Source organism: Cnephaeus nilssonii (genome assembly GCF_951640355.1).
Source record: "Cnephaeus nilssonii genome assembly, chromosome: 14".
In the NCBI taxonomy this organism is placed as follows: Eukaryota; Metazoa; Chordata; class Mammalia; order Chiroptera; family Vespertilionidae; genus Cnephaeus; species Cnephaeus nilssonii.
The window spans coordinates 66,407,703-66,425,911 of NC_137085.1; the positions used below are offsets into that span (position 1 = coordinate 66,407,703).

Genomic DNA, 18,209 nt, shown 5'->3' on the forward strand with positions numbered 1-18,209 from the left:
ATTAAAAGAAATTGTTGACATTAAAATATTTTAATAATGAAAATTTTTTCCTGTCCAATTCCCTTGGTCTTTGTGGTTATTAGATGCTGACGGTAGATTGATTGGCACAGTAGTTACAGTTTTTCATTTTTTTGTTTTGTTTCAGCAGGAAGTTGGGAGAGTCTATCCTAAAGATGTGAGTCAGATGACAATTTAAATCTGAGCTACCGACTTCAGTATTAAGAGGATGTATTTCCATTTCATGATGTTACTTCAGTATGACCGCACATTTGGTATATCTTAAAGTCCTTTGTTTTCTTTAATTCAAAAACAAGTGTAGCCCTAGCTGGTTTGGCTCAGTGGATAGTGCGTCGGCCTGTGGACCGAAGGGTCCCGAGTTAGATTCTGGTCAAGGGCACGTACCTCAGTTGCAGGCTTCTCCCCAGCCTGGGCCCTGGTCAGGGCTCATGCAGGAGGCAACCAATCGATATGTTTCTCTCACACTGAGGTTTCACTCTGTCTTTCCCCCTCTCTTCCACTCTCTCTACAAAATCAATGGAAAAAAATATCCTCGGGTGGGATTAACAAAAACAAAAAACCCCAAACATAGTGGGTTTGAATTTTCAGTATGACAGTCTGCAAATTTGAATTGTGCAAATTTGAATTTATTTTTGAATTGTGCAAAATAATTAAACACAAATTCCTATTATCTTTGAGATGTGAGCTGAATCTTGGAAGATACTGGACTCGGACAGATAAACACATACAGTGTAAGAAAGGGCGGCCTCGGCAGAGGGACCACACCAGCAATGACAGGAAAGGAAAGCCTGCGTAGAGCTGGGGGCTAAAGGAACTACAGGCACTAGAATTTTGCAGTTGTTCAAGTGAGAGAAAATGAGGGCGTGAAAAGGAGTTGAATGTCACAGTACAGAGCTAGAATGGGCAGAATACGGGGCTAAATAGTGAGGGAGAGGGAGTTGTTGACAATAACTCAAGAGATTTTAACCTTCTGGTATTGAAAAGGTGAAGGTTTACGAGATGAGAAAGGGATGATTAAGAGACGATGCTGAGTTCACTCTAGACACACAGCATTTGAGATGCCTATGTAGGTGTCCAGTAGGCATTTTTATACCGTGTGTTTATAGCTGGGAAGAGGCTGGAACTAGAGACCTAGATTTGAAACAAGTGATAACTGAAGTCCTGGGAGTTGGTGAGATCACTGGGAAAGCGGAAATGGGGTCTTCCGTAGTACTGGTCAGGCCATAGTCACTGGGCTAAAGCCACGGCCACTTGCTGAGTTTTGGCAAGGAGGGTGGATGGGAAATTGGATCCAAGAGAAAGCTGCTATTTTAGATTCACGGTGTTACACATTGAGGACTCGTGCATTGCTAATGGGATGACCAGAGTGCTAAGGTAAATGGACACCCAGTGAAATAATGCACACAGTGGGGACCGACCGTGCCCGCTCCCGGTCAGGGAAAAGGAAGAGCTATGATGAATTTGAACACTGTCCCGGATGTTTTACATTTAAGGTCTCATTTAGTCATCACTGTTGCTTATTTTGTCTCAATCAGTTTCCTCATCTGTGATATGGAGATAGAAGTGACTAATTCATACGGTTGTTGTGAGATTAAATAAAACAATGCATGTGAAGTATCTGAAAGGTAGTAGGTATTAATAAGTTGTAGCTATTATATGACTGCTAATAATTTCATTCATGTGTAATTGACACTGCTACTGAAGAACAGAACTAGCAAATACTGGTTGGTAGTGATTTGCAAATGGTGCTTCTTTACAGAAACAGAGCTCTCGGGAGGTGCCAAGGGACTGCTTCAGGGTTGGGAGAGTAGGTACAGAGCTGGGCTCCCATCTCCCTGACAAGCCACAGGAAGTGTGGTTTTATCCATTTTAGTTATCAGACATCAGCACAAATGTTACTTACATAAAGGGATCAACTGGAAAATGAGCATTGCTTGAAACGAGCATAGATCTGAAGGCGCAGGGGAAGGAGCAGTTATCGAACCCAAATAGGACAGTGATGAGAGAGGACTACCACCAGCCTGTGGCTTCTGTAGATGGCTCAGCAGGGAGGGAGCCAGGAAAATAAAAACCCTGTCTACACTCTCCTCCCACCTTATCTCCTGGGGCGTCTAATAGCTGAACCCGAGTGGACATGGACAGCCTCCCTGGAACCCAGGGCTGGGGAGAGGAGTTTGGAGAGCAGCTAGAGAGGGGTACCGTATTTTCCGGCGTATAAGACGACTGTGCGTATAGAAGATTTTCCTGGGTTAAAAAGTCGTCTTATACGCCGGAAAATATGGTACACCTCGTCAAAATGTAGAGAGAAACCAAAGAATAGCCTGAGACTATGCTGGCTGCTAAATTTGTATACTAAATTTGACTTAAAAGTGGACCTGGCCCCTGCCCAGACTATCTCCAACATTGAATGAAATTGCCTCCTGGCTTTCATGTTTTTGGACTGCTTTCCCTCAAGTGACAGCACAGACAGGCGCTGTCTCCCTGCTGCCGACGAGTCTGAGGGAATCTTACACTGACGACTTGGGATGATAAAGGAGCAGTTGCTCTCATAAGCCACTGGAGTGATAAACTGCCCAGCAGCTGCTGCACAGGGATCGCAGCCGGTCCCACTGCCATTCCTTTTAGGTACCACATCTCTGCCGTCCAGTCCGTCGGACACAGCCCCTGACCCGTGGCACCTGGGAGGCTTCGCAGGGTATGTGAGGGTGTGAGCCAAGCCTTGGAGGCTATGTGGTAGTGATCCAGTTGGATGAACATGGACGTGGAAGCGCTGGAGGAGGACCGTGTGAGAAGGATACAGCTCATGCAGACATTCTGAGGACGCTTCCTTAGGGAAAGCTCCCAACATGTGGGGAATGAGGTCATTGCCACTGGAATGAGGGTGGGGCCTGGCAGGGCCCAAAGGGATTACAGTAACGATGGCACTCAGGGTTTCCCAAGAACCCTTTTCCTAATGAAGACACATGGATTAGCACCTCTTGGGACATTCAGGTCTGCAGTATGATGGGGGAAATGGACGTAAGATGTAGTTGGAATTCCACCTGGCAAATGTATCTGTAATTTGGAAGTGAGTATACAGAATTTTTTTTAAACACAGGGGAGGGAATATGGCCAGACAATTGCTTCCCACATAGGTGGATCCTAATCATGGAAATAGAGCACGTGAGGCCTGGAGGACAACAGGTCCCAGAACTGTGCACAAGGAATTGATGTGAGGCGGGAGGGCCCTGAGGCCTCTTCTGCTGCGAAGTTAAGAGTGGAATCCCAGTGGTGAGCCAGAGGGGCTGATGCTTCTGAACAGCCACTGTCCTATTTCAGAGCAAAGAGCAGCAAAGCCTAAGAACTGCTTTTATAGACAATGATGACAATGTGAGGAAGGGTTCTGGCCCAGTGGCACACGCGGCAGGCGGGGTGGGGCAGGATGGGGGTCAGCTTTGGGGTAGGTAAGAGGTCCCCTTGAGGGTCAGCTGGCAAAGGCCCGTGGAGCAAGGGCTTATGATCATCTCCGAGGAACCCCGTAACCCCCAAGGCTGCCGGCCCTCCACCACGCTGCTGTGAAACTGCTCTTCCCGAGTCAGCGCACGTGTAGGCGCAGGTTTCCTGTCGAGGTCAGTCCCGAAGGAGAGGGGCAGGAATCAGAGGGCCTCAGAAGGAAACACAGGGAGCCTTCCTCACCTCGAGGTGGGCCTGTTTCCTGCCCGTGTGGGTTTGAAGTGTGAGGCGGGTAGGCACAGAGCAGGACACAAAGCATCAGCAGTTCTTCCTTCTGTGGGTGCCTTAGCTCCAAGACGACTTCCACCACCCGTCCTCTGGGGCTGATGCAGACCACTGTGTCATGCAGATTCACTTCATCCAACTGGCTCCATGCCACGGCCATTCAAATAGTGCTTCACGCACAAGTCCATGACTTAGATGTTATTCCCCCATTTTACAGATGAGGAAAAGGAGACAGAACTGCAAGACCAAAGCTCTGTTGCCTTGATGGTACCAGGCAATTAGTAATTCACAAAATAGTCACCTGGGCTTAAGGTATATTACTTTCAATGACTGTTGAATTCTTCCAGTTCAACTTAAACGCAGTGAACACGTGCACAGTCTATCAGACATGGTGCTTGGAGCTGAGGAGTTGAAGATGAACAAGGCAGAGCCTTTTCTTCAGGGAGCTCCCTGTCTAGGGAAGGAGACGGACATGTCAGTCATTAATTAGAATGCTGCCATTAGATGGGTTAGTTGTATATGCTGTTCTAAAATCTGTATTTTAAAATTACAAAAGAAATCCAGTACTAGGTATGTAGAGCAATCAGTGAACATTACAGTTTTCCTCATCTACCCCAATCCCTAAGCCTGGCAATTTCATTAGCCAGAGGCACCACTGTGATCGGGTTGGTGTATGACTGTTGTAGTGGTATCTCATGTGCTTTTAATTAGGATTTTCTTGATGGCTAACGATGTTGATCATTTTTCTGTGTGCTTATTTGCCATCTATATATGTATCTCTGGTGAACTGTCTCAACTCTTTTGTACATTTAAAATAATTGAGGGTTTTTTTTTTCTTACTGTTGAATTTTGAAGGTTTTTTTTTTAATGTTTGCAGAATACAAGTTATTTGTCACATATGTGATCTGTTTTTCCCAGTCTGTGGTTTGTATTTTAATTTTAACAGTGTCTTTCATAGATCAAGGTTTTAAATTTTGATAAAGAAAAAATATTGGCAAATTATATTTTATGTACACTTTGGTGTCATAGGTCAGAAGCCCAATATTATGAAATCTGGTCTCTTATATTCCAAAAGTTTTGTATTTTTCCATTTTACATGATTTATTTTCAGTTAATTTTTGTATAAGGTAGGAGGTTTTAGTTCAGGATTCATTTTGTTTTTGCATATGGAGGTCCAATTGTTCCAATATCATTTGCAGAAAAGACCAACTTTCTTCACTCAATTGTTGAAAGGTATGTTCTTGATGTGAGTTGGTGTAACATCAGTAACAATTTATTTGTTAAAAGAATGGGTTTGAAAAAGTCTGCCTAAATTAGAACCTCAGTTTTACTACTAATGATCTATGTGACAACACCAAGTGCTCAACCTCTCTTTGCCTCGGTAGTTGTAGTACCTATTCCATAAGGTTGTTATGAGGATTGAGTGAGTTATTATGTGAACACACTTGAGGCAGTGCCCGCTGTATAATAAGTGATGGATTAGGGTTAGCTTTTATGTAACTTCATAATTACTATAGATATTGCAAACATGTCCTGTAAATGCACCTCCAAGGAAAAGCAAAATATTGTGAACATTTGTTTTTAATCTACAGGTACTACCGTTGGCCATTTGTATTTCTTCCTCTATGAATTGCCACTAATAATTGATTTATAAATTTATTTATAGCTTATACAGAATAACTCTAAGTTTTACAAATAGGAATTTGGCTATTTTACCAAATATTTTACATATCTGCCAGCACTAGATATTATGACCCTCTCTATTTTGCCCATTTGATAGACAAATACTGAGATGTCTATTTAATTTGTATTTAGGGATTTGTAGTTAGTTTAGTAACCTTTTCATATGCTTACTAATGTATCAGTTAGCTTTTTTTTTCCTTAATCCTCACTTGAGGATATTTTTTCCGTTGATTTTCAGAGAGAATGGAAGAGAGGGGGAAAGACAGATAGAAATACCGATGTGAGAGAGACACATAGATTGGTTGCCTCCTGCATGCACCCCAACCAGGGCTAGGGCCAGGGCCAGGGAGGAGCCTGCAACCAAGGTACCTGCCCTTGACCGGAATCAAACCTGGGACCCTTCGGTCCATGGGCTGACGATCTATCCACTGAGCCAACCCAGCTAGGGCTATCAAGTAGCTTTTGCTTAGTAACAAATCATCCCAAAACAATGGTAGAACAACAAACATATATTATATCTTATGGTTTTGTAGCTCAGATGAAAGTTCTTTGATCTAGCCTAGATTGGCTGATCTGTGTGGTCAGCTCATAGCTAGGCTGGAGCTGGATGGTCTAGTATGGGTTACTCACACATCCGACAGTTGGCCTATTGGACCTCAGCTGGAATGGCTGTGTCTACTCCATGTGGTCTCTCATCCTCTAATATGTATTGCAAGCTTTTTTCATGATGCTTTCAGGATTCCATAGAACAGCAAGAAAGGGCAAATCCAGTGGGAAAGCACTTTTAAAGCCCGCATTTGTGCGACATTTGCTAATGTTTCATTAATAAAGGATAGTCCAATGGCCAAGCCTAGTTTCAAAAGGTGAAGTAAAATTATGTACTCAATGAAAGAAAATGCAAACTATTGTAACCATTCTCCCCTCCCCCATCTACTGCAGTTGGGTATTTTTGTTTCTTCATCTGTGAATTGCCATGGATTTATTGATTTAGATAATTTATTTATATATTATACTAGAGGCCCAGTGCATGTACTGGGGGGGGGGGGTCCCTCAGCCTGGCTTGCCCCCTCTCACAGTCCAGGAACCCTCAGGGGTGGGAGACCTGGTGATCAGGGGAAGGCGACACCCCATCACACCTCTGCTGCTGCCACTGCTGGCAGCGCAAGCCTTGGCCAGCCCTGGTTACCTGAGCCTCGGGTGGCCCTGGGTGGCTGAGCAGCTGCCATCTGAGGCTTGCCTGCACCTCAGGCCAGCCCTGGGCAGCTGGGGGGCTGAGGAGACTCGGGGACTTCAGAGGCAGGCGTGCAGAGTGGCTAGACCCGCCTGGGGTGGGCCCAGCTGTGCCGTGTGCCTGCTGCTTCGGCGGGGCTGAGGGGACCATCTTGTGGCTGTGGGCGCCGCCATCTTTGAAGGAGTGACAGTCAATTAGCATATTCCCTCACTATTGGCTGTGGGTGCCGCCATCTTTGTGAGGGCATGACAGTCAATTAACATATTCCCTCTTTATTAGATAGGATATGTTAACTCTTTAAATTTTACATATAACAGTATTTTCCCACTTGGTTGTTTAACTTCATTGATATAATCTTTTGCTATGTAAAAGTTTGGGGCATTTTTTTATTGTGAAATTTGTCAGTGTTTTCCTTTATGGCATGAGTATATTCATGCCTTTGGGTGATTACACTAGAAGCTTCATGAAGGCAGAAGCCATATTTTATTTTTTCTTCACCCAAAGAATGCAGCATGTAGCCCACTTTATAGTACTTATGAAACAATGAATCAATTAATTCACTGAAGGCCAGCTTAATTGCTCACTCATTTATTTATGTTTATTCATTCATCATTAACTCATTGAAACCTTTTATCTGCCAGGCATTGTGCTAATTGTTAGAGATACAATAATGGGAAAAAGGCAAAATTGATTTCTCTCATGGTGCTTAGAATGAAGGCTAGTGGGTAGTAATGGAACGTAACATCAGTGAGTCATGGGTTCAAATTCCATCTTTCTACTGTGTGACCTTGGACATATTACTGAACATCTCTGAATTTCAGGGTTTTTTTTTTTAACCCATAAAATGGAATATAAATACCTTCAAGTGGACAATGTTTGTAATAATATATACCACCTACCATGGTATACAATGAGTGGCCAGATTATTATGACCTCTGAATGAATAAAGATCTGGCCACTAGGTGTATATCCTATATAATAAAAGGCTAATATGCAAATTGTCCCCTCAACCAGGAGTTTGACCAGCAGGCAGGCCGCCCATGTCCCCTTCCCCTGGCCAGGCTGGCCGGACCCCACCCATGCACGAATTCATGCATCGGGCCTCTAATACACACACACACACACACACACACACACACACACACACACACACACACAAACATACAGACTGAGTGGCCAGATTGTTATGCATTCAGAGATCATAATCTGGTCACTCAGTGTATATTATCTATATTATATAAGGCTAGTGGCCGGAATGCCGGAACGACCAAACAACCGGTCACCATGAAGTGCATGGAACACCTCTCGGTCCCTCCCCTGCGGCCCACAGGCTCCAGTCGCAACAAGGTTGGCGGCCGGTGGGCAGGTGGGGTGGTGGGCGGGTGGGCGCAGCAAGGTGGGCATTGGGAGGAAGAGCGCGGCGAGGTGACCGCAGCGAGGCACAGGCGAGGCGCACGCGGGTGGGTGGGGCCACACTATTTCATGCACTGGGCCTCTAGTGTAATATATAATACTAGAGGCCCGGTGCACAAAAGGCTGGGGGGGGGTTGTCCCTCAGCCCTGCCTGCACCCTCTCCAATCTGGGACCCCTCGGGGGATGTCCAACTGCTGGTTTAGGCCCACAGGGATCGGGCCTGAACCGGCAGTTGGACATCCCTCTCATAATCTGGGACTGCTGGCTCCCAACCGCTCACCTGCCTGCCTGCCTGATTACCCCTAACCACTCCCCTGCCAGTGCATGCCTAACTGCTCCCCTGCCGACCCAGTCGCCCTCAACTGCCCTCCCCTGCTGGCCATCTTGTGGCAGCCATCTTGTGACCACATGGGGGTGGCCATCTTGTGCAAGGGCACAACGGTCAATTTGCATATTACCTCTTTATTAAATAGGACTAGGGGCCCGGTGCACGAAATTCGTGCACGGGGGGGGGGAGGGTTGTCCCTCAGCCCAGCCTGTACCCTCGCCAATATGGGACCCCGGTGGGATTGGGCCTAAACGGGCAGTCGGACATCCCTCTCACAATCCAGGACTGCTGGCTCCCAACTGCTTGCCTGCCTGCCTTCCTTATTGCCCCTAACCACTTCTGCCTGCCAGCCTGATCACCCCCTAACCACTCTGCTGCCAGCCTGTTTGCCCCCAACTTCCCTCCTCTGCCGGCCTGGTCACCCCTAACTGCCCTCTCCTGCAGGGTTGATCACCTCCAACTGCCCTCCCTTGCAGGCTTGGTCCCTCTCAACTGCCTTCCCTTGCAGGCCGGGTGCCTCCCAACTGCCCTGTCCTGCTGGCCATCTTGCGGTGGCCATCTTGTGTCCATATGGGGGCAGGATTTTTGACCACATGGGGGCAGCGATATTGTGTGTTGCAGTGATGATCAAACTGCAGATTACTCTTTTATTAGATAGGATAGAGGCCTGGTACAGGGGTGGGAGCCAGCTGGTTTGCCCTGAAGGGTGTCCCGGATCAGGTGGGGGTTCCCTTGGTGTGTGGGGCGGCCTGAGCGAGGGGCCTGTGGTGGTTTGCAGGCCGGCCACACCCCCTGGCAATGCAAGCAGAGGCCCTGGTATCTGGAATTTATTTTCCTTCTACAATTGAAACTTTGTAGCCTGGAGCAGAGCCAAGCCTGGGGCTCCCTCTGAGGCCGGCAGCCATTTGTGTTGGGGTTATAATTGAAACTTTGTTGCCTTAAGCGGGTGGGCCCGGCCAGGGTGTGCGGAAAGCTTTGCTTCCCCTGTTGCCGGCGGCAACCCTGGCCTGCTCTCTCAAGCTCCATTCTGCTGCCATTTGTTTGAATTTGTTTACCTTCTATAATTGAAACTTTGTAGCTTGAGTGGAGGCTTAGGCCTGGTCAGGGCAGGCAGAAAGCTTGGCTTCCTCTGTTACCTAGGAAACCTTGCTCTCTGTGGCTGTAGCCATCTTGGTTTGGGTTAATTTGCATGCTCGCTCTGATTGGATGGTGGGCGTGGCTTGTGGGCGTGTCAGAGGTATGGTCAATTTGCATATTTGTCTATTATTAGATAGGATACCATATTAGCTTTCTTCCCTACATGGTACAATCTGAGACCGTCTAGGAAGGCTAGCCCCCTTCCTTTGTCATGCTCCTCTTAGCAACTATGATGATCCTGAACTTATCCCATCACAGACACACTTCTTTGGTTTGCTCGTCTAATAGTTCTCAGTGGATTGTCACTTTAAGCTATTCTTGGTTTCCACGCAAGCAAATCAATCAGATTGTCTTCTCTGTTGCAAGGTGAAGATCAGGACCCAGGAGTTAAAGAAGTTGTTTGATTCTGTCTTGGAGGATGTAGACATTTGGTTGTTGGAGTGGGTGTGCACATCTTTGGGAAGTGTAAGGGCAGCTGGGAACTTGGCAGGTGACTAAATCAGGAGAAGATCCCAGAAAGAGAAGGTGGCCTGGCTCCACATACAGCTTCCTCTCACACCTAGTACATATTCTGACCCTGGATGAACATGGTCCAATTAGAGAGCACCCCTCTCCTGGGTAAAATGGGCAGGAAAGATTAGAAGGCAGCATTGTAAGGCTGGGGGAACTTGTGACTTCATTTCCAGACATTCCCCATCTCTCTGTCCTGTACCCTTTTCAGCTTTTTGGTTGCCTCTCCTCTCCTCAATGTCTTTCCTTCCTTGCCCCAGTTGCTATCAAGCTTCAGGACTCTCCAGGAACCATCCTGACAGATTTGTAAATATTCCAAATTCCCTCACATTAAAGATTTCCCCCCCATTTATACGGCTACCCCGGGGTGACGGAAAGGGCTCGGGAGAGAAATTGGCACTTGAAGGCTGGCTTTGCCACCATCCTTTGTGTGACCATTCACCAGTCTCTTTCCTATGGCCTCAATTTGCCCTCTATAAAATGTGAGACTTGTACCGAGCAATCTCTAAGAACCTTTCCAGTTTCAATAGTCCCTGATTTGATGGTACCATGCTTCCTCCAGTCCCACCGCACAGAATGGACTATGCATGTAAGGGTACATGTGAGCTTTACTAGTACATTTAGTGAGTTCCCACTGTGTGGACCTTCTATTTCCTTGAAATAAAAAGTTTCCTGCCAACTGACCGAAACTAATTCTAACTAGAACATGTGTTATTTATCCTGGATGGAAAATTTCTGGTGTTCGAAGGTGGGGAGAGGATGCCATTTCCTCCAGCAGACAGACGGTCCTAGTTGGCTGGGAGGCAGGGATGGGAAATGGGCATGTTCTTTGGGCAAACTGGCTTGGCACAACTCCTGGGCGAGAACAGTTTGTTGCTAGAGAGACACAGCCTATTCACATCACGGATGTCCTTGTTTAACTCCAAACTCCTAACTATACAATCAGAAGTTAAGCAACTTCCTTTAGTTATTTCCAATCTTGTGCATTTTGGTATCATCTTGTTAATTGCCCAGTATCTTCTTGGAAGGAAACTTGAGGATGAAGTTATTGCTCAGAGACTTACTACATACATAAAAGGACCAGCGAGAACAACCACACAACATAAAGATTGAAGTTTTGGAAGCATGCCTGGGGACTGGGTTTCTTCAGGGGAGACAAGAAGGCAGAGAAGATGCTAAAAATATTCTAACATAGGATTGACATACAGAAATGGCGCCCGTGGTTCTTAGGATCCAATAAAAAGAAATTAATGCCAACTTTAGGATAAAATTAAGAAAGAATATTCTAGAAGGGAGTCCTATTAAATACTTATTCATTTTCAAAGCCTTAGTACTTCTTGGGGGAAGACTTTTCTGACTATCTCCTCATAGCGCTTTCTCTTTGCCTGGGTAACTCCAACTCTCCTTCAGGCCAGATGTCACTTCCCCAGGGAGACTTACCTGACCCACAAACCCTTTGCCCACTTCAACCAAGTCTGATTAAATTCACCACTATGTTATTCCATAGTACCTTGTAATTCTCTCTCATGGTACCTATTATGGTTCCAGTGTTATATTTATTTATGTGCTTAGTTTTACATGTGTGCCTTTCACATGTGCCTGTAAGCTACATGAAGGATAAGATCATATCTGGTTTATTCAGTGCTGTGTCTCCAGGGCCAAGTGCAGTACCTACCACATGGGAGGTTGTTAATATTCCTGCTTAGTAAAGGGATGAAAGGACATATAAATGACTTAATGAGAGGTTTTTTTTGTTTTTTGTTATTTAATTAAAAAGAATTTTCCCTTTTGGACAGTATAAGCAAACTAAACTAAATCCAAATAATCCCACCCAAATATTTGGGGTTTTCTTTGCTTCTTTGGCTCATTACTTAGGGTTTTGGTTCCAGAAATACTTTTGGCTAAGACCCTTTCAGTTTATTGCCCAACCCTTGATTTCAAAAATACTTTTGGCCAAGGTAGTGTTCATTGGGTAGTGCCCATTTATAATATTTAAAACGTAAGCCGAAACCGGTTTGGCTCTGTGGATAGAGGACTCAAGGGTCTCAGGTTCGATTCCGGTCAAGGGCATGTACCTTGGTTGCGGGCACATCCCCAGTGGGGGGTGTGCAAGAGGCAGCTGATCGATGTTTCTTGCTCATCGAGCTTCTAACTCTCTATCCCTCTCTCTTCCTCTCTGTAAAAAATCAATAAAATATATTTTAAAAAAATAAATAAAACGTAAAGGTATCTACTGCTATTATAAAGGTGGAGTGACCAAGAACACCCTTGAAAAAAATTTTCAACATAGTCAATATCAGACTTCCAAGAAACCATACAGACAGTTGTTCTGAAGACCTGTGACCTTATTCCAAACACACAGCATTGAAACTCCACACAACACTACAATTCTCAGGCGATAAGAAGCACAATGAAATAGCCTCACTATGCGTTATTTAACTTGCTTTTTCCTCTTAGCCTGCCAGCACTTTGAAGAGCAGGAAGCTGGGTTCATCAGAGCTTGACTACCTGCAGCCATGCTAAACTTGAATGTGGGAAGAGAAGGCTGATTGCAATAAGCACGTTGTGCTGCAGTGAAATGTATTTTCATTGATATTTATATTCATCCTTTCTTGTGCTTCATCTGTAAAAAAAGTAGTTAAAAGTGATGACCTCGGAGGCTTTATATATTGTTATTTAAGCAGAATCATTTTTTCCCTATAGGAAAGCAATGTGAAGCCCAAATGTAAAAAAGAGGTGTAAGTTGAGCAGCTCAGTGAGCGTGTGCATGTGGGTGTCTGGAATCTGCTTTTCATTTCACCGCCACCATTCTAAAACACTCTTTAGAAAATGAGAAATAACTCCTTGAAGCAGTTTAAAAAACATGGCTCTGTCTCTAATTTCTAATTCGATTTAGTTTTATTATATGGGTGGTGATTTAGGGCCACAATGGCTTATATTACTATTTTTAAAGAAAAACATTTCTGTGTCTTGGTTAACAGGCCATTACTCAAAGCAAATTGAGTAAGAGAAAATATAAGTGCAAATACAAGATTTAAACACTATTTTGAATGCACAACAATGTGATTTAGTAAGAAAACGTTACTGTAAGGATTAGATACTGATCACAAAAGAAATACAATGGACAAAACGGCATTTTAGGATATTGTTATGCCTGGATTGTGGTGAGCAGTCATTTGTTAACTTGGCAGATGCCGTGCCACCATGGCAAATACTTCCTTGTGAACAAGACACATCTCATGCAAAGTATTGGAGAGTGTTTACAGATCATTACTAAGGAAAAATAGTATGGATCCCCAAAACATGTACGATGTATGAAATTCAGTATGCATCTTACTTTTACTTATAGCAAACTCTTAGCCTTGATGATAGACATGGAAATTGAACTAATCAATGGCTTTGATCAGAACCCTTCAGACTATGGCTGTGATGAAGCAAGTCAGTGAGACTGGAGAGAATAATGCTGCCATGCAAGAAAAGGCATGAGGTGTGAGCCCAGGTGGGATCAGTCTTTTGGCAATTATTCTTAGGAAAATGTCCCCAATAGGAGATTCTTTATGTGGCACCCGCCATGCCACGGCAGTCATAGAACTCTTTCAAGAAGCCACAGGCCATAGCTACACCCATTGCAAGAGGGCCTCTATTCCTCCATTTTCTTTAAAAGGTGAAATGTGGCCACCCTCCTTATTAACCCATGTTTTAAATTTTTTTTCCAACATTGTGGAATGACATCACACTTATTATTATTAGTCCAAAGAAGAGAGAAAGAGAAAATGCATTATTTGGATGCAATCCAAGGAGATTAGGAGAGGATGTAGGGATAAATGTTGAGAGACATATATTTCTATGGCTCTTGATTCCCTTCCAAGTGTGCCTTTTAAAAATAATATATTATTAATTTCAGAGAGGAAGGGCGAGGGAGAGGGAGAAAGAGATAGAAACATCAATGGTGAGAGAGAATCATTGATCAGCTGCCTTCTGCATGTCCTCTACTGGGGATTGAGCCTGCAACCTGGGCATGTGCCCTTGACCGGAATTGAACCCGGGATCCTTCAGTCTGCAGGCTAATGCTCTATCCACTGAGGCAAACCAGCTAGGGCCAAGTGTGCCTTTTTAAGTGATGGGCAATGACGTTTACATTTTTGCATTTAATTTTTATGTGTAGGTAATATTAAAATGGTTCAAAAGCCAGCATACATATGTATACAAGTGGAAAGCCTCCCTCCCATCATTGTCCCCCAGCTGCCCAGTTCTCCCCTAAAGGATCACCCTTAGTTTTATGTATCACCTTCCAGAAATTATTTAGGCATATCAAGTACAAATACGGATTCTTATTTTAGGAAAACTAAGTTGATGATTTTTAAGATCTGTCCCAGGAATCTGGTAAGGATTTCTTCTCGTATCCACAGCAATAGACAAAATCTTTTTGGTATTTTATTGTAAACGGCATTACTAAGGACAGAGGACTCACTGGTGGAAGAGGACTTCCTATAACTGGCATAAAGGTAATGAAGTATTATCAAATTCAGACTCTTGGATGCACAATTTCCCTGTCACGGGAAGTAAAAGGAGAGAACTAGGAGGAGCACGAGGAAAACGAAACCAGATCAATATCTAGAAACAATTGACAGATGACGTGAGGTTGTCTTTTCCAATCAACGGCTTGTTCTATTATTTCCTAAAGTCATTAAATAAACCATGGCCGGTGCCAATGCAGTTCAATGAGTTCAGACCAGATCCCTTGGTTTTGGCAAGTCACTCAGCTGGCCCTAGAAACGGGGCTGGTAAAACCTGAGCTGAGAGAATCACAGTGTTTCCTTCCTCTTGATGACTCTCTGGGAGCACGCCTGGAATGAGTGAGTGTAGGAGGTGAGGTGGTGAGCCGCGGAGGCAGGGCTAGATGTGCCTGTGGAAAAGGAGCTATGCTCTGGCGTTATTTGGGGAGGCTGTAATTCTGCTAAGTGTCCTAGCTCATTCTCTCTTGCAACGTTTTTCTTATCATAACCCCTGTTCTCTCTCTCAGGATCTTAAGGTTACCAATGAGGTTGAAAGCAAGCTAGGTGCTTCAGAGTCAGGCTTGGCATCCCACTCATTCTGTTCAAGGTTTCCTTTCTCAATCCCATGTATTGAGTTAACAGTACAAGAAAAGAAGTGAAACTCTAACTCCCACTTACATTAATATTTAACTTTTATAGATTCTTCCTAATTAATCAGATAAAAATTAACTCCTAGTAGACCCATCCTCAAAACCTCACTGCATACATCAAACATTGGCAATTGCCATGAAAAACGAATTGTATGAGGACTTCATGGCAGGCACAATGCTTGGCATAAGTTAGCATTCAAAAAAGGTCTGGAAAATGAATTCCAGTGAGCTCAAATGCTCACCAACCATTCATCACCATTCTATTATATTTTGTAAAAACTGTAACATTTGCTTTTTTCCCCTATAAACTTATTAATTATCAAAACAGTCTTTTGAATATGGGCAAGCAAGTCCATTTAGATTTAGGAGAGCATTTAAAGAAAAAAATTTTTTTATTGATTTCACAGAGGAAGGGAGAGGGGGAGAGAGATAGAAACAGCAACAATGAGAGAGAAACACTGATTGGCTGCCTCCTGCATGCCCTCTACTGGGGATCGAGCCTGCAACCTGGGCATGTGCCCTTGAGCAGAATTGTACACGGGACCCTTCAGTCCACAGGCTGGTGCTCTATCCACTGAGCCAAACTGGTTAGGGCAGCATTTTCATTTTTAACTTCATTATTCTAAAAGTGAGAGCCAAGTGAATAGGTAGACATGGATCAGACAGGTCTGGAGTAAAATTTTTCCACTCACCCACCCACCAATCCATCCATCTAACAAATATATCGAAGTTATCTATATGCTGAGACTAAGCAGGATGTTCCTATATAAATCAATGTGAACAAAACAGCTTCAATCCTCGTCTTTATGAAATTTACCATCTAGGGGAAGAGAAAGTAAATAAAATATTCACACATTATGGTAATCTTTATGAAACAAACAAGCTGAATTAGAGGCTACTGGAATGAGAATGGGGAGATATTATAGATAAGGCAAATAGAGAAGCCATTTATGAGAAAGGCACTTAAGCTGAGACTCAAATTATGGCATAAGTTAGCCATGCAGAGTGCAGAATAGTATTCTAGGCATGGGGATCAGTATGCACAAAGACTTTGAGGCAGGAAGGGGTATGGTGTATCCAAGAACTGAAAGACATCCAAGAATTTGAATTTCAGCTCTGACTTCAACAGCTGGAGAAGATAGAATAAGCTACTCAATTTTTAAAGGTTTCATTTCTTCATATTTAAAAATAAGGTAATGGTACATATTTCACAGTGTTGATAAAATTTAATGAGTATTTGATGAGCTAACATGTACCTTACTTGAATCACTTTACAAGGTACACAAAGGTCTCTGAGTCTCCAGTTGGTCCTCCTCATCCAATGTGCTTGGCCTCCTATTCAGGTAGTTTTGGGAATCAACCATCACTGGAGCTAGAGAACATCCTCCATCTCTTCTTAAGGAAGAGAGTGGGGGAGAGAGAGAGAGAGAGAGAGAGAGAGAGAGAGAGAGAGAGAGAGAGAGAGAGAGAAATGATGTGCTTCATCATTTATAAGATAAAATTTGAAGGTCAGGTTTTTACATTTGGAAAGGGTTGAGTTTTGGGCCTAGGTGTTCAGGAAACAGAATAAAGAGAACTGAAATAATGGTCATTGTGTCCCATCTACAGTAGACATTGTGCTCGGCAAGTTATGTACTTTCTCTCATTTAATCTTCACCAGGATCCCGCAAAATAGGTCTTTGTAGCCTGTTTTTAAAATGACACAGCCTGGCTGGTGTGGCTTAGTGGTTGAGTGTCAACCTATGAATGAGGAGTTCAAGGTTCCACACCAGGTCAGGGCACATGCCCAGGTTGTGGGCTCTATCCCTAGTAGGGGGCATGCAGGAGGTAGACAATGATTCTCTCTCATTTTTAATGTTTCTTCTTTCTCTCCCTCTTCCTTCATTGAAATCAATAAGAATATAAAAATGACACAAGTGAACCTAAGAGGGAAATGCAAATTTCATGCAGTCCCTGTCTTATCTTTGGAATTCAATGTGGAATTGGGCAATTCTTTGGTTATGATGAGAGTCTTAAAGTGAGCATACATTGTACAGGGGTGGGCAAAGTAGATTTACAGTTATTCATGTGGAAAATAATACAATCCTATATAATAAAAGCCTAATATGCAAATCAACTGAATGGCGGAACGACCTGTCACCATGACGTGCACTGACCACCAGGGGACAGATGCTCAATGCAGGAGCTGCCCCCTGGTGGCCAGTGTGCTCCCACAGTGGGAGCCCCACTCAGCTGACCAGGATGAGTGGTGCTCCCACGCTCCCCCACCCCCTGCCCCCAGGGCATGAATCCCGTGCACCGGGCCTCTAGTAATAAATAATAATACAGGAATAAACTCTGTGTTTTGTGTATTCACAACTGTAAACCTACTTGTATATAGTTGATATATTTCTTTAGAATACTTTCTTATTATGGCAGTACCACATTATCATTAATTGATTAATAATTAATGATAATAATTACTTATAATTAATGACAATAATGCCATTATCATGACTTTATCTCAACTCAACAGCATTGATTGAGTACCTCACTAATGTCTCAGGCACTACAATGGGTAGAGATATACAGTGCAGAGCTTGTTTTGGAGAATGGAGTTAACTGACAGTTCATTGCAGCTTGGGTGTGCAGTGGTGCAGGAGTGGTTAGTAGGGCTGAGGTGGTGCCATGCTAAAGAGTTTTGGATTCTGTCCTATGGGAGACAGGCACCTGATCAAAGTAGCATTTTAGAAGAACTGTTCACATAGCTATTTTTTATTTTATTTATATATATATTTATTGCTGATAGTATTACAGATATCAACCATTTCCCCCTCTCCCCCCCCCCCTCTTCCCAGCCCCTACCCATATCCCCAGGTCTTCACTACCCTATTGCCCATGCCCATTAGCTATGCATATAAGTATACTAGAGGCCTGGTGCATGAAAATTCGTGCACTTGGTGGGGAGGGGGTCTCTCAGCCCGGCCTGCACCCTCTTGCAGACCAGGAGCCCTTGGGGGATATCCGACTGACCTCCCTCTGTGGG

At 44.0% G+C, this 18,209-nt stretch overlaps 1 protein-coding gene across 1 annotated transcript in view; it reads left to right on the plus strand.

The window, feature by feature from the left end:
* TEK (TEK receptor tyrosine kinase) overlaps nucleotides 1-18,209 on the plus strand; it is a 118,783-nt gene that overhangs the window by 31,228 nt on the left and 69,346 nt on the right. The gene's annotated exons all lie outside the window — the stretch shown is intronic.